Here is a 27,639-nt window from a genome sequence, read left to right on the forward strand (position 1 = left end):
AGGGTGCGGGGGGTCGGCGGCGGCGGCCGGTGGACCGGGGGGTGCTCGGCGGCGAGGGGGACCGGATCTAGCGAGGTGGGATAGCAATCGAGATGGAGGGGGATCGAGATCGAGTGTCCATGAAATTTAAAAATATTCATGATAGTTCAAAAAGTGCCCATGAAATACAATCGAGAAATGAAGGCTACAATTTAAATACAATCGATCTTAGCTAGCTATCTGTTCACAATCTTCTTGCCCTTCTTTTTCGCAAATGGAGTTCTTCTGTGGAACGGACGTCCTTTAGGTAGGGTGGTCCTACTTCTTCTTGTGGTGTATGCTGCTACTTCATCATCGTCGTCATGTTCGATCCTCGGGTCGCCATACTTGTCGAAGTCTTGCTCATTGGCTACTCCATCCATTCCGATGATCTTCCTTTTGCCTCTCCTCACGACAACACGACTGGGCTTTGACGGGTCGGTAATGAAGAAGCATTGGTCCACTTGGGAAGCCAGTACCCATGGCTCATTTTTCGCGGTGACGTTTGCGCCCGTGGTCTTGGATTTGGCTTCGGGTATAACCATGGTGGTGAAATACCGGTCTTCTTTTAGGACACTCTTGGCCCATCTGACACGGAACATCGGGACCTTCTCTCCAGCGTAGCTCAGCTCCCAGATCTCCTCGATCCTTCCGTAGTATCTGTCCTTGTCGTTACCGGTGTAGGATTCCATCGTTACCCTGGAGTTTTGATAACCATCGCTCTTCATGTCCTTGGCCTCGGTGTAGAATGTGTAGCCGTTGATATCGTACGCCTCATAGGTCATCAGGTTGTGCTCGGCGCCCTGTGACAAGGCGAATATGAGTTGTTCTTCCGCGGAAGAATCCTCATGTAAAGGGTACGACAAAAGCTTCTGCTTGAACCAACGCATGAAACATGAGTTGTGCCCTTTGAGTATATCTCCGTCCGTCCTCTGTTGGCCTTGGTCATTGTACGTCTTCTTAATAAAGGTTTTGTGCTCTACCACCCAAGCATCGACCACATCTATGTGTTGTAGCACGACTAGGTTTGCTCTTTCAAAGTCAGCGAGTCGACCCTCGAAGTCGACATGCATTTCGCGACGACCCTCACGGTGACCCCATCCAGCGAGCCTGCCGAGGTGCTTGTTGACGGGCAGACCAACGGGGTTCTCGATGCCTAGATAATTCGTGCAGTAGGAGATGCACTCTTCGGTCAGAAAGCCCCTGGCTATGCTTCCCTCTGGACGTGACATGTTGCGAACGTATCCTTTGATGACACCATTCATCCTTTCGAACGGCATCATGCTGTGCAGGAACGTCGGCCCGAGTTGGATGATATCGTCCACGATATGGACCAGCAGATGCACCATAACGTCGAAGAATGCGGGCGGGAAGTACATCTCAAGCTCGCATAGTATCACCACGATCTCTTCCTATAGCCTTCTGAGTTGCCTCACGCCAACAGACTTCCGAGAGATGACGTCGAAAAAGTTGCATAGGCCAAATAGGGTTTCACGGACGTGCACGTCCATGATCCCACGGATTGCAACTGGAAGTATCTGCGTCATCAGCACGTGACAGTCGTGAGACTTCATCCCGCTGAACTTCTGCTTCCCTGGGTCTAGGTATCTGCTTATCTTCCCCGCGTAACCGTAAGAAAGTTTTACTCCTACGAGGCAGGTGAAAAACTGCTCGATCTCCTCCTGACTTAGAGTGAAGCACGCGGGAGGGTAGTCATTTCTGGTCTTCTTGGCCTTTTTTCCTTTGCGACGACTTTCCGTGTCCTGCTTCGCCTCATCATCATCATCATCATCATATATAGCGTGAAGCTCCTGCCTGATGCCCATTGATTTCAAGTCTGCCCTTGCTTTCGGCCCATCTTTGGTCCTCTCTGGCATGTTGAGCAGGGTACCAAGCAGACTCTCGCACACGTTCTTCGTGATATGCATGACATCAAGGCTGTGAGGCACACGGTGGATCTTCCAGTACGGCAAGTCCCAGAAAACAGACCTCGTTTTCCATACCTTCAGCAGCGGCTCTGGTGCCTTTCGCTTCTTTCCCGGCTCTGGCGCCTTTTGCTTCTTTCCCGGCAGTGGGCAGTCTTTCCAATTTTTCAACAGCTCGTCTATTTCCTCGCCGCTCCTCGTACGCGGGCGTCCTCGGGGTTCAGTTTCACCATCGAATAGATCCTTGCGTTTTCTCCACGGGTCATCGTCGCGAAGCCACCTTCGATGTCCCATGAACACGGTTTTCGAAGACCCGGGATCTCTATCTAGCTGGCGATACGTTGTGTCATCCATGCACCTGACGCATCCAGAAAATCCGTGGACCACCTGCCCCGCGACATATCCGTAACCAAGATAGTCGTGCACCGTCGTGAGCAGCGCGGCTCTCATAGGGAAATATTCTTTCTCTGCGGCGTCCCATGTATTGGCTGGCGTTTTCCACAGCGTGTCAAGCTCGTCTTTCAGCAGCCCCAGATACAGATTGATGTCGTTCCCTGGTTGTTTCGGTCCTTCAATTAGCATACTCATGTGAATGTACTTCCTCTTCATGCACAACCAGGGGGAAAGGTTGTACATCCACACAAACACAGGCCAGGTACTATGTGTGCTTCTCTGGCTGCCAAACGGATTGACTCCATCGGTGCTCGCGCCCAGCACGATGTTCCTTGGATCGTTCCTAAATTCTAGGTCTTCGAAGTTCAACGCTTGCCACTGGCTCGCATCCTTAGGGTGACTCAACATCTTGTCTTTTTTATCTATCTCCGGATCATTTGCGTCATCTTCTCGCTTCTTCTCCTCCCTATCCGCGTGCCAACGCAGGAGCTTTGCTACCTTAGGGTCCGCGAAATACCGCTGCAGACGAGGAGTGATCGGAAAGTACCACACCACTTTTCGAGGAGCTTTCTTCCTCTTCTTGTATCGAGTGACGCCGCACACCGGACATATGGTAGACTCCGCGTGCTCGTCCCGATAAATGATGCAATTGTTCATGCACACATGGTATTTCACGTGCGGTAAATCCAGAGGACACACGATTTTCTTCGCCTCCTCCAAACTGGTCGAGCACTTGTTCCCCTTGGGAAGACGTTCGTGCCAGAATGACATGTTCTCGTCGAAGCATGCATCGGTCATTTTGTGTTTTACCTTCATCTCCAGAGCCATGAGTGTTACTTTCAGGCGGGTATCCTCGGGCCTGCATCCTTCATACAATGGAGTAACCGCGTCTAACTCAAGTTGATCCATCTTGGCTTTCTCTCGGGCGGCAGCTCTTGCGTTATCCGTCTGCTTGAGAAGCAGCTCTTGAATATGAGGGTCCTGCACCTAGCCCATCGATGGTCCAGCGTCGTCTGCTCCGCCGGCATCATCATCTTCATGATCATGCCCGTCGTCTGCTCCGGCATCTTCCTCATCATCATGTCCTGCATCTTCTACATGATGACTGTGTACAGCATCACCGTCGTGATCATCTCCTGGGGATTCTTCGTCTTCTCGCCCACCCGAGCCACGGTGGTTGTCTTGCTGCCCTTCCTCATTTCTTGCCCGGCCCCCATGGACGACTTCGTAGTCATCTTCATCACCTTGCCACCGATAGCCATCCATGAAACCACGCAAGAGCAGGTGGTCCCGCACCTGCCCGGATTCCGGGTCCGCAATAAGGCTCTTCAGCTTGCATCTTCGACACGGACATCTTATCTCTGTCTTGTTCTTTTGAAGCATCTCAGCCTTTGCGGACCTCAAAAACCTATTCACGATGCCTTCGGTCATCATGCGGACCATGGTCGCCTGCGGGGTAGAGCAAAACGATATTTTAGAACCAAGAAAAAATTTGGCATGACTTTCCCTAAAAATAGGACCAAAAAGAATGCTTAATGCCAAAATTCTCGCCGAAACGGAAATGAATCAACATTCCGGCAAAATATTGGCAACTATCGCATTTCAAATATCGGTACACCTCCAAACACAAACACATATGCAACACCACAAACATATGCAACACCACGAACATACATAGATCTAGCTAGGCCATAAAAAGTGCATGTGCACATTGTTGTAGGGAGAACAACATAAATATAGCTTCCCCCCTACTTACCTATCAAAACAAGGTAATTTAACCACTTAAATTGAATGAATCTATGGTGGAAATTAGGTGAAAAAGAGGAGGCACCGAGACAAGGAGGAGGTGGAGAGAATGAAGTGGGGAGAAAGTGAGTGTGGGTAGGAGAGGCTGTCCAAAATATCTTGTTGCTGCCCACTTACTAATGGCGCACCAACTTTAAATGCGCCATTAGTAATACAAGTTACTAATGGCGCACCTTCTGGTGGTGCGCCATTAGTAGTTTTGCAAAAAAAAACATACTAACGGCGCACTGTTCCACAGTGCGCCATTACTAGTTTAAACTAGTAATGGCGCACGGTGGAACAGTGCGCCATTAGTAGTTTTGCAAAAAAGGGAATAAAAAATATAATAGAAAAAACAACATTAGTGGCGCACTTTCCGGCAGGTGCGCCATTACTAGTTACAACTAGTAATGGCGCACAGTGTCTGGATGCGCCATTAGTATGTTTGGACAGGCGCACTAGTTAAAAAAAAATTTGATACTAATGGCGCACCCTGGGCCAGGTGCGCCATTAGTAGTTTTAACTCTAATGGCGTATCAGAAGGTCGTGCGCCATTAGTATATACTAATGGCGCACCGCTTGTCTGGTGCGCCATTAGTGTCAATTCCATCTATAGCCCTTTTTCTAGTAGTGTCAACTTCGGCTAGAGGGCCCTGCCTGTAGTATGGTTCAACTGGGTCTTCTTGCTCGCTCTTGATGATCATGTTGTGCAAGATGACACAACAAGTCATAATCTCCCACATTTGATCTTTCGACCAGGTCTGAGCGGGGTACCAGACAACAGCAAATCGAGATTGGAGCACAACAAATGCCTGCTCGACATCCTTCCTGCAAGCCTCCTGAACCTTCACAAACCAGGCGTTCTTGCCTCCTGGCACAGGGTTTGAGATCATCTTCACAAATGTCGACCATCTCGGATAGATGCCATCAGCTAGATAGTACCCCTTATTGTAGTGCCGCCCATTGATCTCGAAATTCACCGGAGAAGAATGACCTTCAACAAGCTTGGCAAAGACAGGAGAGCACTGCAGCACATTGATGTCATTGTGAGTTCCTGGCATACCAAAGAAGGAGTGCCAAATCCAGAGGTCCTGTGTGGCCACCGCCTCAAGCACCACACTGCAACCGCCTTTGGCGCCTTTGTATATCCCCTGCCAAGCAAATGGGTAATTCTTCCATTTTCAATCCATGCCGTCGATGCTTCCAAGCATCCTAGGAAATTCTCTTGCTGCATTCTGTGCTAGGATCCGAGCAGTGTCTTCCGCATTGGGTGTTCTCAAGTATTATGGTCCAAACACTGTCATCACTGTCCGACAGAACTTGTAGAAACACTCTACGCTGGTGGACTCGGCCATGCGTCCATAGTCGTCGAGTGAATCACCGGGAGCTCCATATGCAAGCATCTTCATCGCTGTCGTGCACTTCTGGATGGAGGTGAATCCAAAAGCGTCGGTGCAATCCATCTTGCACTTGAAGTAGTTGTCAAACTCCCGGATGGAATTCACAATCTTGAGGAAGAGCTTTCGGCTCATCCGATAACGACGCCGAAATGTTTTCTCGTCGTGAAGTGGAGCATCGGCGAAATAGTCGGAGTAGAGCATGCAGTAACCTTCGAGACGATGTCGGTTCTTTGCTTTCACCCGCCTAGGCACCGAGCCACCTCGCCGCGGCTTTTCATTGCTCGCCAGCAGCTGGGCGAGGGCGGCGAGCACCATGAGATGCTCTTCTTCCTGGACGTCGGCCTCGGCTTCCTCCTCCAGCAGCGGGGCGAGCGCTTCCTCGTTATCCAAGTCCATCGCCGAGGCAGGCAAGTCGCCGAACACCTTGCGCTCGGTGGGCGTGTACCCACCGCTAAACCGCGCCTCCGCGGTCGGAAACGGCGGCCGGAAACGCCCAGCTGCTGTTGGAGGGGCTGCCGCGGCGAAGCGCTGCTATTTTTCCAGCGGGGAATGGCTATCTAGCGGTGTAGGGCGGGCGGCGGCGCCGGGATATAGCTACTGGTGGCCGAGGGCGCGGGAGGTGGGAGGCGAGTCGGGGAAGAAAACCTTAACTTTTTTCCCTGACGGTGTGGGCCAGCCACGCTTTTCCCTTGCGCCGGAGCCCCTAACTGTTCCCCAGTGCGCCGGGTTCGGCCTGTGACCGCCAGGCGGAAAAAAGGGCCGAACCGACAATTTTTGGCGTTCTGGAGACGAGACTGGTGCGTTTTTTTCATGCCGGCACCGAAAAAGTGGCCTGAGGGAGCCTGTTGGGACGCGGCTGGAGATGCTCTAAGCGATCATCTCCCCCATGGTTTTCTTCTTTCTTGCCTTTCTCCGATTCATCCCTGTTGCTTAGGACAAAGCTCAAACTGATGCTTACGCTCTCCGAAGCAGAAAGATATCAGATGGCGATAGCTCATAAGGCCGTAAATAACAATTCACTGATTAATTTACCATGTACGGTAATCATGAAGCTAGATTACTTCATTGCTGGCAAATTATCAGCAAGATAGAGACATAAGCCAGCCATGTCGTAGTACTGCTAGGGTCCGAAAATGTTAACCTTGAAAGATTCAGGTTTGAGTAGTGAGATCCCTAGGCCGGACATCGGAAAGATACGGAGGCCAGCACCCATTTCACTGTCACCGATGCAGGTGTGCCGGGCAAACACATCGCCTTTTCCTCGAGCTTATAGGATAACTTGGAAAGAAACGGCGTCGCTCTCTGGAGCATTTTCTTTTCTCTTCCAATTGGGATTTGAATATATCACCTATTCAGTAGGCGTGCGTTCTTATGCGACAGCGATGCCACAACTGCAGCAACAGTCTGCGGATAATAGTGCGAGTGGCCATAGAATTGTTTGCGTTTTATCCGTGTTCTATATGGCAATTTCTGTCGTGCGGATCTGCATATATTCTGAAAGAAGATCAGGTAACGCATCATGTGATCCTCTATTTTAAAAGCTAGGCAAAGCTTCTTTGCTCTCAAAATGTTTTGGTTTGCTACAGCTAGGGAGATCAACGATGGGCGGAACGGGGACGTGGCGGACGACCATTACCACCGTTTCATGGTACAGAGTTGATTAGCCCAACAAGCAATCACAAGTAGTACTTGTCATGTGATTACGCATCTCTTAATTTACTGTGCTTGCCCATGCATGTAACACTTGACACTACCTTGTTGTTGAGCAGGAAGACGTGGAGATCATGCATGATCTGGGTGTCAAGTGTCAACTCCTACATATTCTCGATCTCATGGGCGAGACTCCTACCAAGTACGCATGCAAAGAAGAACCAGTACACAATTAGCACTAATGAGTTTTTGTGGTTTATTAGTGTTCAGGTTTTATTGCTTAGCTAACTAACTGTCGTTGAATTATCGTGTAACATCCACAATGCGGCTATATCTCCCACGTGTCGAAGCACGACTTAGAGAAATAACCGCATTGTAAGCAATGTCACAAGTGGGGTAATCTTCACACAACCCATGTACTGAATAAGAAAAAAGGTACATAGTTGGCTTACAATCGCCACGTCACATAATGCATAAACACTACTAGGAAAAACCTTATACACAAAATCTTAGCAGCAGCGCGGCACAAAAAGAAGCGCTACTGCTAATTAGCAGTAGCGCGGGTTTTAAAACCTCGCTACTACTAAGTTGATAGTAGTAGCGCGGGGTTTTAACCCTCGCTACTACTAAGCGGTCTCTACCGTGCCCCCCGACACATGCCATAGTAGTAGCGGGGGGTATAAACCCGCGCTACTACTAAGTTGATAGCAGTACCGCGGTTTTATACCCCTCGCTACTAATAAGTACGAGGTAGGTGAAGTCGCCATATACTCAGCCGAATCCCCATCTCCTCTCCCAAATCCCTCCTCTCTTCCACCATTCTCTCCTCTCACTTTCCATACGCTCTCACATGGGCCTTTTGCCCATGCGCCCATCCATCTCCGTGGCGCCGAAAGAGGCCGCCGCCTCACGCCACCGGCGTCTAGGAGCTCGCCGGTCTTCCACCGACGTCTAGGAGGCCGCCGCCCCGCGCCACCACACTGGAGCACCTCACCACCGGTGACTAGCTCCGCTGCTCCCTACATCACCTTCCTCTCTCCCTCAGTTTTCCTTTCCTCTCTCTCCCTCTAGTTTGACTCACCCTACCATGTTCATGCCCGTGCAGGTCGTCGCCATGGACCACCCGGAGCTATCTGGCATGGTCAGGAAGAGGAGTCCCACGCCGCGGCCTGGCTCTGCCATAGAAACGGGCCCTCTCCAACAGCCACTGCTGGATCTGGTCTTCCGCTGTCCGTTCATGCCTCCTGCGACGCCAAACATCGCTAGATCGAACCACTGCTACCATTGACAACACGCATGGGATCGAGAATTTTTTTTGTTTTTGAAAGTAATAGCAGTAGCGCGGGATATAAGACCCGCTACAGCTAATTAGCAGTAGCGTTGTTTGCAACACATGCTACAGCTAACCATGTATAGCAGTAGCGTGTGTCAACACGCGCTACTGCTACAAGTTAGCTGTGGCGTCGTATCAGTAGTGCGGGCACCCGCGCTACTGATACACCCAAAATCCGCGCTGCTGCTAGGCTTTTCCCTAGTAGTGAAATATAACATTACATTCATCCAGATACAATCAAGGTCCGACTACGGAACCAAAATAAAGACAACCCCAAATGCATAATGTCCCCGATCGACCCAACTGGGCTCCACTACTGATCGTCTGGAAAGGAAACGTAGTATAGTCCTGAGTCCTCATCGAACTCCCACTTGAGCTCAGTCGAATCTCCTAGGATGGTATCATCGGTCCCTGCATCTAGTTTTGAAGGAATCTGTGAGTCACGGGGACTCAGCAATCTCATACCCTCGCGATCAAGACTATTTAAGCTTATAGGTAAGGTAAAAGGTATGAGGTGGAGCTGCAGCAAGCACTAGCATATATGGTGGCTAACATACGCAAATGAGAGCGAGAAGAGAAGGCAAGGCACGGTCGAGAAACTATGATCAGGAAGTGATCCTAGAACAACCTATGGTCAAGCATAACACGAGACTGTGTTCTCTTTCCGGACTCCGCCGAAAAGAGACCATCACGGCCACACACTCTGTTGATTCATTTTAATTAAGTTAAGTTTCAGGTTTTCTACAACCGGACATTAACAAATTCTCATCTGCCCATAACCGCGGGCACGGCTTTCGAAAGTTCAAAACCCTGCAGGGGTGTCCCAACTTAGCCCATCACAAGCTCTCACGGTCAATGAAGGATATTCCTTCTTCCAAGACAACCCGATCAGACTCGGAATCCCGGTTACAAAACATCTTGACAATGATAAAACTAAACCAGCAAAGCCACCCGAATGTGCCGACAAATCCCGATAGGAGCTGCACATATCTCGTTCTCAGGGCACACCGGATGGGCAAGACGTCGGGTTGGCATAGACCCTTGTTGCCCAGGGGGCGCCGGACATCGCCCAGTTTGGACCAACACTTAGAAAAGCACTGACCCGGGGGGGTTAAAAATAAAGATGACCCTTGAGTCTGCGAAACCCAAGGGAAAAAAGGCTAGGTGGCAAATGGTAAAACCAAGGTTGGGCCTTGCTGGAGAAATTTTATTTAAGGCGAACTGTCAAGGGGTTCCAATTATAACCCAACCATGTAAGGAACGCAAAATCAAGGAACATAACACCGGTATGACGGAAACTAGGGCGGCAAGAGTGGAACAAAACACCAGGCATAAGGCCGAGCCTTCCACCCTTTACCAAGTGTGTAGATGCATTAAAATAGACAAGATATAATAATGATATCCCAACAATAAACATGTTCCAACAAGGAACAAACTCCAATCTTCACCTGCAACTAGCAACGCTATAAGAGGGGCTGAGCAAGCGGTAACATAGCCAAACAACGGTTTGCTATGACAAGGTGGGTTAGAGGTTTGACATGGCAATATGGGAGGCATGATAAGCAAGTGGTAGGTATCGTAGCATAGGCATAGCAAAAGAGCGAGCATCTAGCAAGCAAAGATAGAAGTGATTTTGAGGGTATGGTCATCTTGCCTGCAAAGTTCTCTGAGTTGACTTTAGCTTGATCCTCGTAAGCATACTCAACGGGTTCCTTGATCACGTACTCGTCTCCCGGCTCTACCCAAAGCAAGAACACAAGCAAAGGGAGACACAGTCAACCACGGTGCAATGCGCAAACAACATGATGTAAGACATGGCATGATATGCGGGATGTGATATGCGATGCATATGCATGTTTTGGAAAGGAAAGATTGAAACTGGCCTCAACTTGGAAAACCAAGAGTTTGACTGGAAAGATGAGTTGATTTCGGTCGAAATCGATATAAAGATCACCGGAATCGGATGCACGGTGTGCAAATGGCAAGCAAAACAAATATGGCACCGATCTGCGATAACAGCACGAGGCCATCTAAATGCATCAAGAACAACAAGCTACTGCACTCTAACACAACACCAAAGTATATGGCAGGGATCCACTCAAGATTCTTGACAAAAGATAAACACTGAGCTATGGCTAATTCACTCAATAGCAGGTTCAAACAAGCATAGCAAAAGTGCAAAAGATAACAGGTTACAGACTTAGAGAAAATAACATGTCAGGAATTTAACATCAGGAAGCAATGTTTAGAACAAGATAACAACATGCTACATGAACATATCATGGCAAAGAAAGGCATGGCATTAAGCTACTCAAAGCATACTACAAAAGTCCCTTACTGACCATAAGCCAAAAGGGATTAGAAAATACAGTGGCAACCATGTGAACATAGCAACTTTCGTTAACAGATTCAGACTTAACATAAAACTGGAACATGGCAAAATAGATTCACGTAGGCATGTTTATGAGCTCGATGCACTCGCCACAAGGCATTGCTTAACAAACTAAGCATACACCCAGCAAGTAGACATGGTATAGAAGCTAAACATGGCAAGAACAACCTCATAGCATGCACGGATCAACTACAACAATCTCGGCAAAATTGCTTAACACGTAACAATCTGCCAGGAACATTTCATAGAAAAAGTAGAGCTCGATTGAGTCATGATAGGGTGCTCCATAATTTCAAAAAAGACATGGATGGATAGAGCATAACCATATCTCAAAATGATCCTTACTGAACATGCTCAAAAGAGGCATGGATCACTCTGTAGCAACAAGAATACATGGCATAGAAATATTAACATAGCAAAAACTTAGAAGATTTCTAAATCCCTGAAATCAGCAACAATACGAGAGCTACTTTGCATGCTTGTGCTAGTCACCACAAAGATCACAAAATACATGGCATACACCCCTGTAAAGATGGCATGGCATACTTCAAAACACATGTAGGGCTCAAGTTCATAGGAGGCACACCTTAAACATGCCAAAAATGACAAAAGTCCAATCTCTGATAAAAAACTGAAACTAACATTACATAGCACTCTTGTAACAGCATTTAAGGCATTAATATGAACTCAAATGGACATGGTGCAATGGAATGAAATGAAGTACTCGTCGAGGCGAACAATTTGATATGCTACACGCCCAAAATGGAGCCACGGATGCAAAGTTATGGCATGACGAAAAATGCTAAAAATTACTGGGACTTAGGGCAAAAATTAGGTCAACCCTCGAGTTCCAGATCTAGATCAGGCATGGTCTCTGAGGTTCGTCAGAGGGGGCTCGCCGGAGACGCGCTGGAGTGGACGGAGGTGGCCGGAATGGACGGGACCGACCGGATCTGGGGTCTGGGCGGCGCGGCGGCGAGGAAGGGGACCGCAGGCGCGGTCGCCGGCGCGGGTGGAGACGGCGCGGGCTCGCCGGAGCTGCGGCGGCGGCGGGGCAGCGCGGCGGCGTGGCGATGCTCGGGCGGCGCGGGGGCGGCGTGGGCCTCGGGGGCCCGCCCTGGGCTCGGCGGGCCGGCGGCGGAGGGATGCGGCCGGGCGAATGGCGGCGTGCCACGTGGCGGCGGCGGGCGGACACGTCCGGCCGCGCGGAGGGGAGAGGGATCTAGGTTTTGATCCGAAATTTAGGGGAAGAGTATATATTTGTAGGTAGAGGGGGCTAGGAGGCTCCAAATTGAACACGGTTTGCGGCCACGCGATCGTGATCGAACGAACGAGATGATGGAGGGGGTTTAGCTGGGTTTGGGGCCAATTTGGAGAGGTGTTGGGCTGCAACACACACGAGGCCTTCTCGGTTCATCGGTTAACCGTTGGAGTATCAAACGAAGTCCAAATGGCACGAAACTTGATAGGCGGTCTACCGGTAGTAAACCAAGGCCGTTTGACAAGTCTTGGTCCAATCCGAGAATGTTTAACACCCGCACACGAAAAGAGGTAAAAGGGAACACCGGAGGACATAGGAGCGTCGGAATGCAAAACGGACAACGGGGAAAAAGCTCGGATGCATGAGACGAACACGTATGCAAATGCGATACACATGATGACATGATATGAGATGCATGACAAAGACAAAAGCAACACGGAGATAAAAACCTGACAACGAGGAAATATCATAACTTAGTGCCAAAAATGGCAAGAGTTGGAATACAAATATGGCAGCTTACATATGGGACGTTAGCATCGTCCTCGTAGGAGGCCGGCTTGGAGGAGTTAATTCAGCTGCCATCGCTTTCTACGACCGCCTGATTGCTGCGCTCCTTGAGAAAGGTAGTCCCACACGCCACACATCTGCAGCAGATATTTTTCAAAACGGAGGCATAAGCTTTGCCTCATCTATTAATTAAGGAGAAGAATGAGTTTGTGTTACAGCGACGCCATTACAACCAATGTTATTACTCTCCCAAATTTAAATTCCTTAACTTCTTCACACCCGCTTTGACCCAAAGTTTGGCCTTCTCTTTAATTAAGCGTAGAGTTTAATCTGCAGCAAATTCAACTCATGCTAGTGGTAATCTTCAACCAAGAGGAATCCTAAAATGCACGTTGTACTAATAATTGCCAAAAATGTCAAGCAGGGATAGAGCCGTTCGTGACGCTGCATCACTTTGATCTGTCGCACGAGCTGGAAACCCGGTATGGCGGTTGGCTGGGCGCCGGAATGAGGTACCTGCATGCGACTACTTTTTCTTGAGGGTCAAAAGTTGCCGCTTTATTTAACTTACGAAGTTTAGAATCTCATTCGACAAAACAGAAAGAACGAAGTCTGGGGGAGCCCCCAACCAAACCTTACAAAGTTCATCACCCACACCTACTCTAGCTAACTTATGCGCGGCAACATTTGCTGAACGTCGAACCCATGAAATCTTAAACTCATCAAAAGATCTCAGCATCGTTTTGATCTCCTCCACTAATGGTCCTGTCACTTGATAGCTCCTTTGCTTGATTCTGCAGCATACACACCACTCCTTTGGAGTCTAACTCCACATGGACTCTTTGCACATTTATATCACTCGCCACCTCGAGAGCTTGCCTGCAGGCCAGAAGTTCTGCTACCTCGGGATCAGCGACGCTGGAAAAAAGATGACACACCCCCGCTCTGAACGCCCCCATATGGTCCCTAAGCACAGCACCTCCGCCTGCCTTGCTTCCCAATTTTGACGTTGCACCGTCTGAGTTAACCTTGGTCCACCCCTCGGCTAGCGGTTCCCATGGCTGTGGTGGCTGACGGGTCTGAATGTTGTTTGAAGTGGGATGTGCTAGCCTCCATTCCTCCATGTGCATCAACACAGTGGCCAATATTTCATGTGGTGCCTTGATCCTCTTTCCATCTTGCGCCTCGTTCCTGGCAAGCCAAAGGCCGTATAGCGCTTGCACCATTGCATGTCTCGCGTTGTCAGATGCTCCCGCTAGACACTGCAGTAGCCAGCGCGCTACTTCTCACTGGGAGTCAAACTAGCATGGTGGGATCGCCACCATATCTCCCATCTCCGAGCGAAATAGCTGCCAAAACTGTACAGAGTGTTGACACGACCAAAACCGATGAATAATGGTTTCCTCATGACCACATACGGCGCAAAAGACTCCAGGCTTAGTCCTTCTCCTGTGTAGCTCTGACCCAACTGCCAATCCATTTGAAACCAGTCTCCATAGATGAATTTTGGCCTTCCCCGGTGCGTTCGTGTCCCATAGTGCCATATACCCCTTATGTTTGTTCACTGAGCTAGAAGACTCCGGCCGTCCAGAGCTTGCTCTCAACATGGCCATTCTCAAATGATATGTAGAACGTACCGAAAAAACTCCATTTTTCGTGTGGTTCCACGCTTGATAGTCCTCAATGCCCACACCACCCACCACAATATGTAGGACGTCGTTTGCATCATCCGGGGAGAACATTTTGAAGACCCGGTCTCGGTTCCATGTTTTACCATCCGCCTCAAGGAGGTCAGCCACCCTTGTCACCCCTGGCATATAGATCTGACCAAGTGGTTTCATGGAACCGTTCCTCGGAATCCAGTTACTGTGATGTATATTAACATTGGAGCTGTCCCCAATTCTCCAAACTAGCCCTTCTCTAAGGAGGTCTCTCCCGTGCAGAATACTCATGTAAGTGTATGAGGCTGTCAAAGGGCACGTCGCACTCAGGATGGAATCGTCTTTGAAGTAACGCGCCTTGAGCACTCTCGCCACCAAAGCCTCCGGGCATTGCAGCACTCGCCAGGCTTGTTTTGCCAGTAGGGCCTGGTTGAATGCCACCGGATCATGGAACCCGATACATCCATCCCGCTTGGAAGTGCACATTTTCTGCCAGGAGATCCAATGTACCTTTCGCTCACCGTCCTTTGCCCCCCACCAGAATTTCGAAGAGATAGAATTCAGATTCCGGCACGTTTTCTTTGTGAGGTAGAAACAACTCATGGTGAAAGTTGGTACTGATTGGAGTCCAGACTTGATGAGAACCTCCCTTGCTTTCTTAGACAGACCCAAACCCTTCCATCCGCTACATTTTACTTTCGACCTCTCTGTGACATACTGAAATGTACCTTCTTTCGATCATCCAACCAGTGTTGGGAGACCGATGTACCGTTCACTTAGTGCTTCCGAGGACACACCAAACACCGACTTGAGCTCTTCTTTAGTGGTATCCTGACTGTGACGCCCCTGATTCAATCGTACACTAATCATACACGCAAACATGTACGATCAAGATCAAGGACTCACGGGAAGATATCACAACACAACTATACAAATAAAATAAGTCATACAAGCATCATATTCCAAGCCAGGGGCCTCGAGGGCTCGAATACAAGAGCTCGATCATAGACGAGTCAGCGGAAGCAACAAATCTGAGTACAGACATAAGTTAAACAAGTTTGCCTTAAGAAGGCTAGCACAAAATGGGATACATATCGAAAGAGGTGCATGCCTCCTTCCTGGGATCCTCCTAAACTACTTTTGGTCATTGTCAGCGGCCTGCACGTAGTAGTAGGCACCTCCCGAGTAGTAGCAGTCGTCATCGACAGTGGCGTCTGGCTCCTGGACTCCATCGTCTGGTCGCAGTAATCCGGTATAGAAAGTGGGAAAAGGGGGAGCAAAGCAACCGTGAGTACTCATCCAAAGTACTCGCAAGCAAGGAGCTACACTACATATGCATGCATTGGTATTAAATGGAAAAGGGATAACATATGTGGATTGAACTGCAGAATGCCAGAATAAGAGGGGGATAGCTAGTCCTGTCGAAGACTACGTTTCTGGCCGCCTCCATCTTGCAGCATGTAGAAGAGAGTAGATGGTAAGTTCACAAAGTAGCATCGTGTAGCATAATCCTACCCGGCGATCCTCTCCTCGTCGCCCTAAGAGAGAGCGATCATGGGTTTTATCTGGCACTTGGAAGGGTGTGTTTTATTTAGCATCCGGTTCTAGTTGTCATAAGGTCAAGGTACAACTCCAAGTCGTCATGTTACCGAAGATCACGGCTATTCGAATAGATTAACTTCCCTGCAGGGGTGCACCACATTTCCCAACACGCTCGATCCCCTTTGTCCGGACACACTTTTCTGGGTCATGCCCGGCCTCGAAAGATCAACACACCGCAGCCCTACCTAGGCATAACAGAGAGGTCAGCACACTGGTCTAAATCCTATGGCGCAGGGGTCTGGGCCCATCGCCCATTGCACACCTGCATGTTGCGTGGGCGGCCGGAGAGCAGACCTAGCAACCTCCATTACAAAGGAAGTTGCGTTACGCGGTCCAACCCGGCGCGCACCACTTAGTCGCTGATGTCACGAAGGCTTTGGCTGATACCACGACATCGAGTGCCCATAACTGTTCCCGCGTAGTTGGTTAGTGCGTATAGGCCAGTGGCCAGACTCAGATCAAATACCAAGATCTCGTTAAGCGTGTTATTTTGACATAACCGTGGACGCCGACCAGGGCCAGGCCCACCTCTCTCCTAGGTGGTCTCAACCTGCCCTGTCGCTCTGTCTCAAAGTAACAGTCGGGGGCCATCGGGAACCCGAGCCCACCACTACTTGGGTGGAACCACCTGCCCCTTCAACCCCCAACATCAGAAGCACTTGCGGGTACTCAACGAGCCGACCCGACTTTAATCACAACATGTAATATGTATAAAGTATATAATATATATCTGTGATCACCTCCCGAGTGATCACGGCCCGATAGCATATCATGGCAGACAGACAAGAATGTAGGGCCACTGATGATAAACTAGCATCCTATACTAAGCATTTAGGATTGCAGGTAAGGTATCAATAGTTATAACAACAATGACAGGTTATGCATCATAATAGGATTAACGAAAAGCAGTAACATGCTACACTACTCTAATGCAAGTAGTAGAGAAAGAATAGGCGATATCTGGTGATCAAGTGGGGGGCTTGCCTGGTTGCTCTGGCAAGAAAAAGGGGTCGTCAACAGCGTAGTTGATCGGGGCACTAGCAGCGGCGTCAGTCTCGTAGTCTATCGGAGAGAAGAGGGGGAAGAAACAATGAATATAATGCAAACAGATGCATAGCGATGCATGACATGACTGATAACCCACAAGTATAGGGGATCACAACATTTTTCGAGGGTAGAGTATTCAACCCAAATTTATTGATTTGACACAAGGGGAGCCAAAGAATATTCTCAAGTATTAGCAGCTGAGTTGTCAATTCAACCACACCTGGAAAACTTAGTATCTGCAGCAAAGTGTTTAGTAGCAAAGTAATATGATAGTAGTGGTAACGGTAGCAAAAGGTAATGATAGCAAAAGTAATGTTTTTGGTATTTTGTAGTGATGATAGCAATAGCAACAGAAAATTAAGTAAGAAAAGAACAATATATGGAAAGCTCGTAGGCAATGGATCGGTGATGGAGAATTATGCCGGATGCGGTTCATCATGTAACAATCATAACCTAGGGTGACACAGAACTAGCTCCAGTTCATCAATGTAATGTAGGCACGTATTCCAAATATAGTCATACGTGCTTATGGAAAAGAACTTGCATGACATCTTTTGTCCTACCCTCCCGTGGCAGTGGGGTCCTTATGGAAACTAAGGGATATTAAGGCCTCCTTTTAATAGAGTACCGGAACAAAGCATTAACACATAGTGAATACATGAACTCCTCAAACTACGGTCATCACCGGTAAGTATCCCGATTATTGTCACTTCGGAGTTAACGGGTCATAACAAATAATAGGTGACTATAGACTTGCAAGATAGGATCAAGAACTCTCATATATTGATGGAAACATAATAGGTTCAGATCTGAAATCATGGCACTCGGGCCCTAGTGACAAGCATTAAGCATAGCAAAGTCATAGCAACATCAATCTCAGAACATAGTGGATACTAGGGATCAAACCCTAACAAAACTAACTCGATTACATGATAGATCCTATCCAACCCATCACCGTCAAGCAAGCCTACGATGGAATTACTCATGCACGGCGGTGAGCATCATGAAATTGGTGATGGAGGATGGTTGATGATGACGATGGCGACGGATTCCCCTCTCCGGAGCCCCGAACGGACTCCAGATCAGCCCTCCCAAGAGGTTTTAGGGCTTGGCGGCGGCTCCGTATCTTAAAACGTGATGATTCCTTCTCTCTGATTTTTTTCTCCCCGAAACCAAATATATAGAGTTGGAGTTGAGGTCGGAGGACCTCCAGGGGGCCCACGAGGTAGGGGGCACGCCCTAGGGGGGCAGGCGCGCCCCCCACCCTCGTGGACAGGTGGTGGGCCCCCTGGCCTTCTTCTTTTGCAAGGATTTTTTATATATTCTGAAATGTTGTTCCGTGAAGTTTCATGTCATTCCGAGAACTTTTGGTTCTGCACATAAATAACACCATGGTAATTCTGCTGAAAACAGCGTCAGTCCGGGTTAGTTCCATTCAAATCATGCAAGTTAGAGTCCAAAACAAGGGCAAATTTGTTTGGAAAAGTAGATACGACGGAGACGTATCAACTCCCCCAAGCTTAAACCTTTGCTTGTCCTCAAGCAATTCAGTTGACAAACTGGAAGTGATAAAGAAAAACTTTTACAAACTCTGTTTGCTCTTGTTGTTGTAAATATGTAAAGCCAACATTCAAGTTTTCAGCAAAGATTATAACTAACCACATTCACAATAACGCTTAGGTCTCAAGTTTACTCATATCAATGGCATAATCAACTAGCGAGCAATAATAATAAATCTTGGATGACAACACTTTCTCAAAACAATCATAATATGATATAACAAGATGGTATCTTGCTAGCCCTTTCTGAGACCGCAAAACATAAATGCAGAGCACCTTTAAAGACCAAGGACTGACTAGACATTGTAATTCATGGTAAAAGAGATCCAGTCAAGTCATACTCAATGTAAACTAATAGTAATGAATGCAAATGACAACGGTGCTCTCCAACTGGTGCTTTTTAATAAGAGGATGATGACTCGGCATGAAAGTAAATAGATAGGCCCTTCGCAGAGGGAAGCAAGGATTTGTAGAGATGCCAGAGCTTGGTTTTGAAATAGAGGTGAATAATATTTTGAGCGGTATACTTTCATTGTAAACATAACAACCAAGAGATGGCGATATCTTCCGTGCTACACACATTATAGGTGGTTCCCAAACAGAATGGTAAAGTTTATACTCCCCCTTCCACCAACAAGCATCAATCCATGGCTTGCTCGAAACAACGAGTGCCTCCAACTAACAAGAGTCCCAGGGGGAGTTTTGTTTGCAATTATTTTGATTTGATTTGCATAAAGCATGGGACTGGGCATCCCGGTGACCAGCCACTTTCTCGTGAGTGAGGAGCGGAGTCCACTCCTCTTGAGAATAACCCGCCTAACATGGAAGATACGGACAACCCTAGTTGATACATGAGCTATTCGATCATACAAAATAGGATATTTATTTGAAGGTTTAGAATTTAGCACATACAAATTTACTTGGAACGGCAGGTAGATACCGTATATAGGTAGGTATGGTGGATTCATATGGAATAACTTTGGGGTTTATGGAGTTGGATGCACAAGAAGTATTCCCGCTTAGTACAGCTGAAAGCTAGCAAAAGACTGGAAAGCGACCAGCTAGAGAGCGACAATAGTCATGAACATGCATTAAAATTAATCAACACCGAATGCAAGCATGAGTAGGATATAATCCACCATGAACATAAATATCTTGAAGGCTATGTTGATTTTGTTTCAACTACATGCGTGAACATGCGCCAAGTCAAGTCACTTAAATCATTCAGAGGATACCACCCTATCATACCACATCACAACCATTTTAATAACATGTTGGCATGCAAGGTAAACCATTATAAGCTCCTAGCTAATCAAGCATGGCACAAGAACTATGATCTCTAGTTGTCATTGCAAACATGTTTATTCATAATAGGCTGAATCAGGAACGATGAACTAATCATATTTACAAAAAACAAAAGAGGTCGAGTTCATACCAGCTTTTCTCATCTCAATAAGTTCATCATATAATCATCATTATTGCCTTTCACTTGCACGACCGAGTGATGTGAATAATAATAAGAGTGCGCGTGCATTGTACTAAGCTGGAATCTGCAAGCATTCAATAAACATGAGAAGACAAGGCAATATGGGCTCTTTTGTCAGATCAACAATAATGCATATAAGAGCCACTTCAACAATTTAATTATGGTCTTCTCCTATCGACCCCCAAAGAAAAGAAAAGAAATAAAACTATTTACACAGGAGAGCTCCCGACAAGCAAAAGAAGAACAGGAAATCTTTTTGGGTTTTCTTTTTAATTACTACTACAAGCATGGAGAGTAAACTAATTAAAAGCTACAACTATTTTTTTGGTTTTTCTTAAGGTTTATCAAACACACAAGAAGATAGCATAAAAAGGAAAATAAACTAGCATGGATGATACAATGAAAAAGTATGAGCACCGACATCAAGCAATGAGTGTGTGAACATAAATGCAATGTCGGTGAGAAATACGTACTCCCCCAAGCTTAGGATTTTGGCCTAAGTTGGTCTATGGCCACGGCTGGCCTGGTGGATATCCATAATAGTAGTTGGGGTCGTACTGCGATGTAGCGGCTATTGCCTCCTAAGCTGTAGTGTGGCGACGAGCGGCCTCCACCCTCCTCTCGTACTCATCTGCCTCCTCTCTGGTAATAACATGTCTTCCTTTTGCCTGATAATCCAAGAAGGCAGGAGCAGGGAGAGTAATTTGGACAGCACGGCGTCTGTCAAAGATTAGTCGATACTGGAGAGGTGATTCATTCCTCTCTACAAACTGGTGGTGAACCATAGCATTAAAGTCTAGGTAAGCAGGGGTAATTCAATATCATCTTCGCGTATGGCTATACCAAGAAAATTAGCTATGCGGGTTGCATAAATTCGACCAAAGAAGTATCCATTAAATCTATTAAGATGCAACCTATGTGCAACAATGGCTCCCAAATTATAAGATTTATCTCCTAACACAGCACTCCTAAGAATACTGAGGTCAGGAACACACATGTGACATGCCTCATCTTTACCATTAATGCATCTACCTATGAAGAGAGAAAAATAATGTATAGCAGGAAAGTGAATGCTCCCTATAGTGGCTTGTGTTATATCTCTAGATTCTCCCACAGTTATACTAGCAAGAAAATCTCTAAATTCCGATTTGCGAGGATCCCTGATACTACCCCATTGTGGAAGTTTGCAAGCAGTGGTAAAATCCTCTAAGTCCATAGTGTAAGAATTTTCATAAAGATCAAACAGGATAGTTGGAGAATTACGTGAAGATGAAAATTCAAACCTCCTCACAAAGGAACTAGTGAGATGATGATACTGGCTGCACTTTTCTTCCTCGAAGCTCACCAGAGCGGCGTTATGCAAATATGCGTTAAATTCTTCTTTTATGCCCGCTCGATCTATAAAATTTTCCGAAGGCCATTCACAAGGACGCACTGGAGCGTCTCTTGGTGGCTCTTCATCAACATCACGCATTGCAAGCCTGGGTCCTTGCTTCCTTGAAGAACCACCTTGGAACATTTTCCTAAGCATATTTCTTCCTCTGAAAAATTCTGAAATTTTTTAGTAACTTCAAAATAAAAGTAAACCAAACTCAATAATATTGATAGCAACTACTCCTACAAGTGCCTAGGGCCTATATCATGCATCAAAACTACTTTTGACCATATAAATTTGACATGCAAGCTCAAGAACAGGGTCACCTAAGCAGCAAAAATTTGCAATGAATAAAGCACTAGAACAAAAACTAATTGGACCAATGGAGGAGTCACATACCAAGGAACAATCTCCCCAAGCAGTTTTGTGAGAGGTGCTTTGAGCAAGGAGATCGAAAATGGCAGCAAAATGAGCTTGGACTCGGGTTTGAGTTGGATATTCCTGTTTCGGGAGGAAGAAGGAGTGTGTGGGTGAAAGGATAAGTGGAGGAGGGCCACCGTGGGCCCACGAGGTAGGGGGCGCGCCCTCCACCCTCGTGGGCAGGTGGGTGACCCCTTGCTGTGTTCTCCGTGCCAAATATTCTCAAATATTCTAGAAAAAAATCATATTTAAATTTCAGGGCATTTGGAGAACTTTTATTTTCGGGGTATTTTTATATTGCATGGATAATCAGATAACAGACAGAAAAATACTATTTTTATTTTATTTAATATAAATAACAGAAAGTAAAAGGAAGGTACATAAGGTTGTGCCTTCTAGTTTCATCCATCTCATGATCATCAAAAGGAATCCACCAACAAGGTTGATCAAGTCTTGTTAACGAACTCATTCCGAATAATATGGAACCGGAGAAATTTCGAATAACACTATGTTACCTCAACGGGGATATGCACATCCCCAATAATAAGAATATCATATTTCTTCTTGACAGTAGGAAGAGGAAATTTAAAACCTCCAAATATAATCGATGGATTTTTGCCAATAGAGTTGATACTATGAACTTGAGGTTGTTTCCTCAGAAAGTGTACCGTATGCTCATTACCATTAACATGAAAAGTGACATTGCCTTTAGTGCAATCAATAACAGCCCCTGCAGTATTCAAAAAGGGTCTTCCAAGAATAATAGACATACTATCGTCCTCAGGAATATCAAGAATAACAAAGTCCGTTAAAATAGTAACGTTTGCAACTACAACAGGCACATCCTCACAAATACCGACAGGTATAGCAGTTGATTTATCAGTCATTTGCAAAGATATTTAAGTAGGTGTCAACTTATTCAAATCAAGTCTATGATATAAATAGAGAGGCATAACACTAACAACGGCTCCAAGATCACATAAAGCAGTTTTAACATAGTTTCTTGTAATGGAGCATGGTATAGTTGGTACACCTGGATCTCCAAGTTTCTTTGGTATTCCACCCTTAAAAGTATAATCAGCAAGTATGGTGGAAATTTCAGCTTCCGGTATCTTTCTCTTATTTGTAACAATATCTTTCATATACTTAGCATAAGGATTCATTTTGAGCATATCAGTTAATCGCATACGCAAAAAGATAGGTCTAATCATTTCAGCAAAGCGCTCAAAATCCTCATCATCCTTTTTCTTGGATGGTTTGGGAGGAAAAGGCATGGGTTTCTGAACCCATGGTTCTCTTTCTTTACCATGTTTCCTAGCAACAAAGTCTTTCTTATCATAACGTTGATTCTTTGATTGTGGGTTATCAAGATCAACAGCAGGTTCAATTTCTATATCATTATCATTACTAGGTTGGGCATCATCATGAACATTATTATTGACATTATCACTAGTTTCAGGTTCATTACCAGATTGTGTTTCAGCATTAGAAATAGAAATATCATTTGGATTCTCAGGTGTTTCAGTAATATGTTCACTAGAAGCATGCAAAGTCCTATCATTTCTCTTTTTCTTCCTTTTAGAAGGACTAGGTGCATCTATATTATTTCTTTGAGAATCTTGCTCAATTCTCTTAGGGTGGCCTTCAGGATACAAAGGTTCCTGAGTCATTTTACCACCTCTAGTCATAACTCTAACAACATTATCATTATTCTTACTATTCAATTTGTTGAGCAAATCGTTTTGAGCTTTAAGTACTTGTTCTACTTGAGTGGTAACCATAGAAGCATGTTTACTAATAAGTTTAAGTTCACCTTTGACATTAGCCATATAATCACGCAAGTGTTCAAGCATATTTGAATTGTATTTCAATTTTCTACCAAAATAAGCATTAAAATCTTCTTGATTAGCCATAAATTTATCAAACTCATCTAAGCATGGACTAGCAAACTTAGTAAATGGGATTTCAGTTTTATCATATCTATAGAGAGAATTTACCTTTACTACCCGTGTCGGGTTATCAAGACCATGAGTTTCTTCAATAGGCAATGGATTAAGATCATATGTTTCTTCAACAGGCGGTAAATTAAGACCGTGTATTTCTTCAATAGGAGGTAAATTCTTAACATCTTTAGCTTTAATACCTTTTTCTTTCATAGATTTCTTTGCCTCTTGCATATCTTCAGGACTGAGAAATAGAATACCCCTCTTCTTCGGAGTTGGTTTAGGAATAGGCCCAGGAATTGGCTCCGGATGTGTCAAATTATTTTCATTTGTCAACATATTATTCAATAGAATTTCAGCTTCATCCGGTGTTCTTTCCCTGAAAACAGAACCAGCACAACTATCCAGGTAATCTCTGGAGGCATCGGTTAGTCCATTATAAAAGATATCGAGTATTTCATTTTTCTTAAGAGGATGATCAGGCAAATCATTAAGTAACTTGAGAAGCCTCCCCCAAGCTTGTGGGAGACTCTCTTCTTCAATTTGCACAAAATTATATATATCCCTTAAAGCAGCTTGTTTCTTATGAGCAGGGAAATATTTAGCAGAAAAGCAGTAAATCATATCCTTGGGACTACACACACAACTAGGATCAAGAGAATTAAACCATATCTTAGCATCACCCTTTAATGAGAACGGAAATATTTTAAGGATATAAAAGTAGCAAGTTCTCTCATCTTTAGTGAACAGGGTGGCAATATCATTTAATTTAGTAAGATGTGCCACAACAGTTTCAGATTCATAGCCATGAAAAGCATCAGATTGAACCAAAGTAATTATATCAGGATCAACAGAGAATTCATAATCCTTATCAGTAACACAGATAGGTGAAGTAGCAAAAGAGATTGCTGATTCCATTTAGCTAATAACCACTTGAGTTTGTATCTATCTTTGCAAGCTAAAATAACTAAAGAAGCTTCTTTATCAAAAACATAACCCTTAGGAATAACAGGAAAGTCTTCATCATCACTTTCATCAGTATTATCAGATTCAATATTTTCAATTTCTCTAGCCCTAGCAAGTTGTTCGTTAAGAAATTCACCAAGTGGCACAGTAGTATCAAGCATAGAAGTAGTTTCATCATAGGTATCATGTATAGCAGAAGTGGCATCATCAATAACATGCGACATATCAGAACGAATAGCAGAAGCGGGTTTAGGTGTCGCAAGCTTACTCAAAACAAAAGGTGAATCAAGTGCAGAGCTAGATGGCAGTTCCTTACCTCCCCTCGTAGTTGAGGGATAAATCTTGGTTCTTGGATCTTTCAAGTTCTTCATAATGATAAGCAGATATAAATCCCAAGTGACTCAAAGAATAGAGCTATGCTCCCCGGCAATGGCGCCAGAAAATAGTCTTCATAACCCACAAGTATAGGGGATCGCAACAGTTTTCGAGGGTAGAGTATTCAACCCAAATTTATTGATTCGACACAAGGGGAGCCAAAGAATATTCTCAAGTATTAGCAGCTGAGTTGTCAATTCAACCACACCTGGAAAACTTAGTATCTGCAGCAAAGTGTTTAGTAGCAAAGTAATATGATAGTAGTGGTAACAGTAGCAAAAGGTAATGGTAGCAAAAGTAATGTTTTTGGTATTTTGTAGTGATGATAGCAATAGCAATGGAAAAGTAAGTAAGCGAAGAACAATATATGGAAAGCTAGTAGGCAATGGATCGGTGATGGAGAATTATGCCGGATGCGGTTCATCATGTAACAATCATAACCTAGGGTGACATAGAACTAGCTCCAGTTCATCAATGTAACGTAGGCATGTATTCCGAATATAGTCATACGTGCTTATGGAAAAGAACTTGCATGACATCTTTTGTCCTACCTCCCGTGGCAGTGGGGTCCTTACGGAAACTAAGGGATATTAAGGCCTCCTTTTAATAGAGTACCGGAACAAAGCATTAACACATAGTGAATACATGAACTCCTCAAACTACGGTCATTGATGACCCACAAGTATAGGGGATCTATCGTAGTCCTTCCGATAAGTAAGAGTGTTGAACCCAACGAGGAGTAGAAGGAAATGATAAGCGGTTTTCAGCAAGGTATTCTCTGCAAGTACTAAAGTAAGCGGTAACAGATAGTTTTGTGATAGGATAAATTGTAACGAGCAACAAGTAACAAAAGTAAATAAAGTGCAGCAAGATGGCCCAATCCTTTTGTAGCAAAGGACAAGCCGGAACAAACTCTTATAATAGGAAAAGCACTCCCGAGGACACATGGGAATATCGTCAAGCTAGTTTTCATCACGTTCATATGATTCGCGTTCGATACTTTGATAATTTGATATGTGGGTGGACCGTTGCTTGGGTGCTGTTCTTACTTGAACAAGCATCCCACTTATGATTAACCTCTATTGCAAGCATCCGCAACTACAACAAAAGTATTAAGGTAAACCTAACCATATCATGAAACATGTGGATCCAAATCAGCCCCTTACGAAGCAACGCATAAACTAGGGTTTAAGCTTCTGTCACTCTAGCAACCCATCATCTACTTATTACTTCCCAATGCCTTCCTCTAGGCCCAAATAATGGTGAAGTGTTATGTAGTCGACATTCACATAACACTACTAGAGGCTAGACAACATACATCTTATCAAAATATCAAACGAATACCAAATTCACATGACTACTCATAGCAAGACTTCTCCCTTGTCCTCAGGAATGAACGTAATTACTCACAAAGCATATTCGTGTTCATAATCAGAGGGGTAATAATATGCATATAGGATCTGAACATATGATCTTCCACCAATTAAACCAACTAGCATCAACTACAAGGAGTAATCAACACTACTAGCAACCTACTAGCACCAATCCCGGACTTTGAAACAAGAATTGGATACAAGAGATGAACTAGGGTTTGGAGATGAGATGGTGCTCGTGAAGATGTTGATGGAGATTGCCCTCTCCCAATGAGAGGAGCGTTGGTGATGACGATGGTGATGATTTCCCCCTCCCGGAGGGATGTATCCCCGGCAAAATAGCTCTGCCGGAGCTCTAGATTGGATCCGCCAAGGTTCCGCCTCGTGGCGGCGGAGTCTCGTCCCGAAAAGTTCCTTCTTATTTTTTTCTCATCGAAAGACTTCATATATGAGAAGATGGACGTCGGAGAGCCACCAGGGGGCCCACGAGGTAGGAGGCGCCCTAGGGGGGGTGCCCCCACCCTCGTGAGCAGGGTGTGGGCCCCCTAGCCTTCATCTTTGGCGAGGATTTTTCTTTATTTATTTTAAGACGTTCCGTGGAGTTTCGGGACTTTTGGAGTTGCGCAGAATAGGTCTCTAATATTTGCTCCTTTTCTAGCCCAGAATTCCAGCTGCCGGCATTCTCCCTCCTTATGTAAACCTTGTAAAATAAGAGAGAATAGCCATAAGTATTGTGACATAACGTGAAATAACATCCCATAATGCAATAAATATTGATATAAAAGCATGATGCAAAATGGACGAATCAACTCCCCCAAGCTTAGACCTCGCTTGTCCTCAAGCGAAAAGCCGATAACAATAAATATGTCCTCATGTTTAGAGGTAGAGGCATCGATAAAAATATAATACGAACATGAAGGCATCATGATTATTCTCATAACAACAACATATATAGATTTTGTCATATGATTACTTATGTTCAAGTGATGATCTATTCACAATGCAAAAGTATAAATCATAAACCTTATTGGGCTCCGACAAACTATAATCTCAGTCATTGAAGCAATTGCAATTTATCATAACATCGGAAAGAGTCTATGTCAGAGCTAAAAAGCAAGTCCACATACTCAACTATCATTTAGTCCTCCATAATTGCCAACACTCACGC

General features: G+C 45.5%; 1 pseudogene; it reads left to right on the forward strand.

Moving 5' to 3' along the window:
* LOC119359735 overlaps window positions 1-27,639 on the forward strand; it is a 78,926-nt pseudogene that overhangs the window by 9,523 nt on the left and 41,764 nt on the right.

The sequence above is a fragment of the Triticum dicoccoides genome, chromosome 2A, assembly GCF_002162155.2.
Source record: "Triticum dicoccoides isolate Atlit2015 ecotype Zavitan chromosome 2A, WEW_v2.0, whole genome shotgun sequence".
NCBI classification, from domain to species: domain Eukaryota; kingdom Viridiplantae; phylum Streptophyta; class Magnoliopsida; order Poales; family Poaceae; genus Triticum; species Triticum dicoccoides.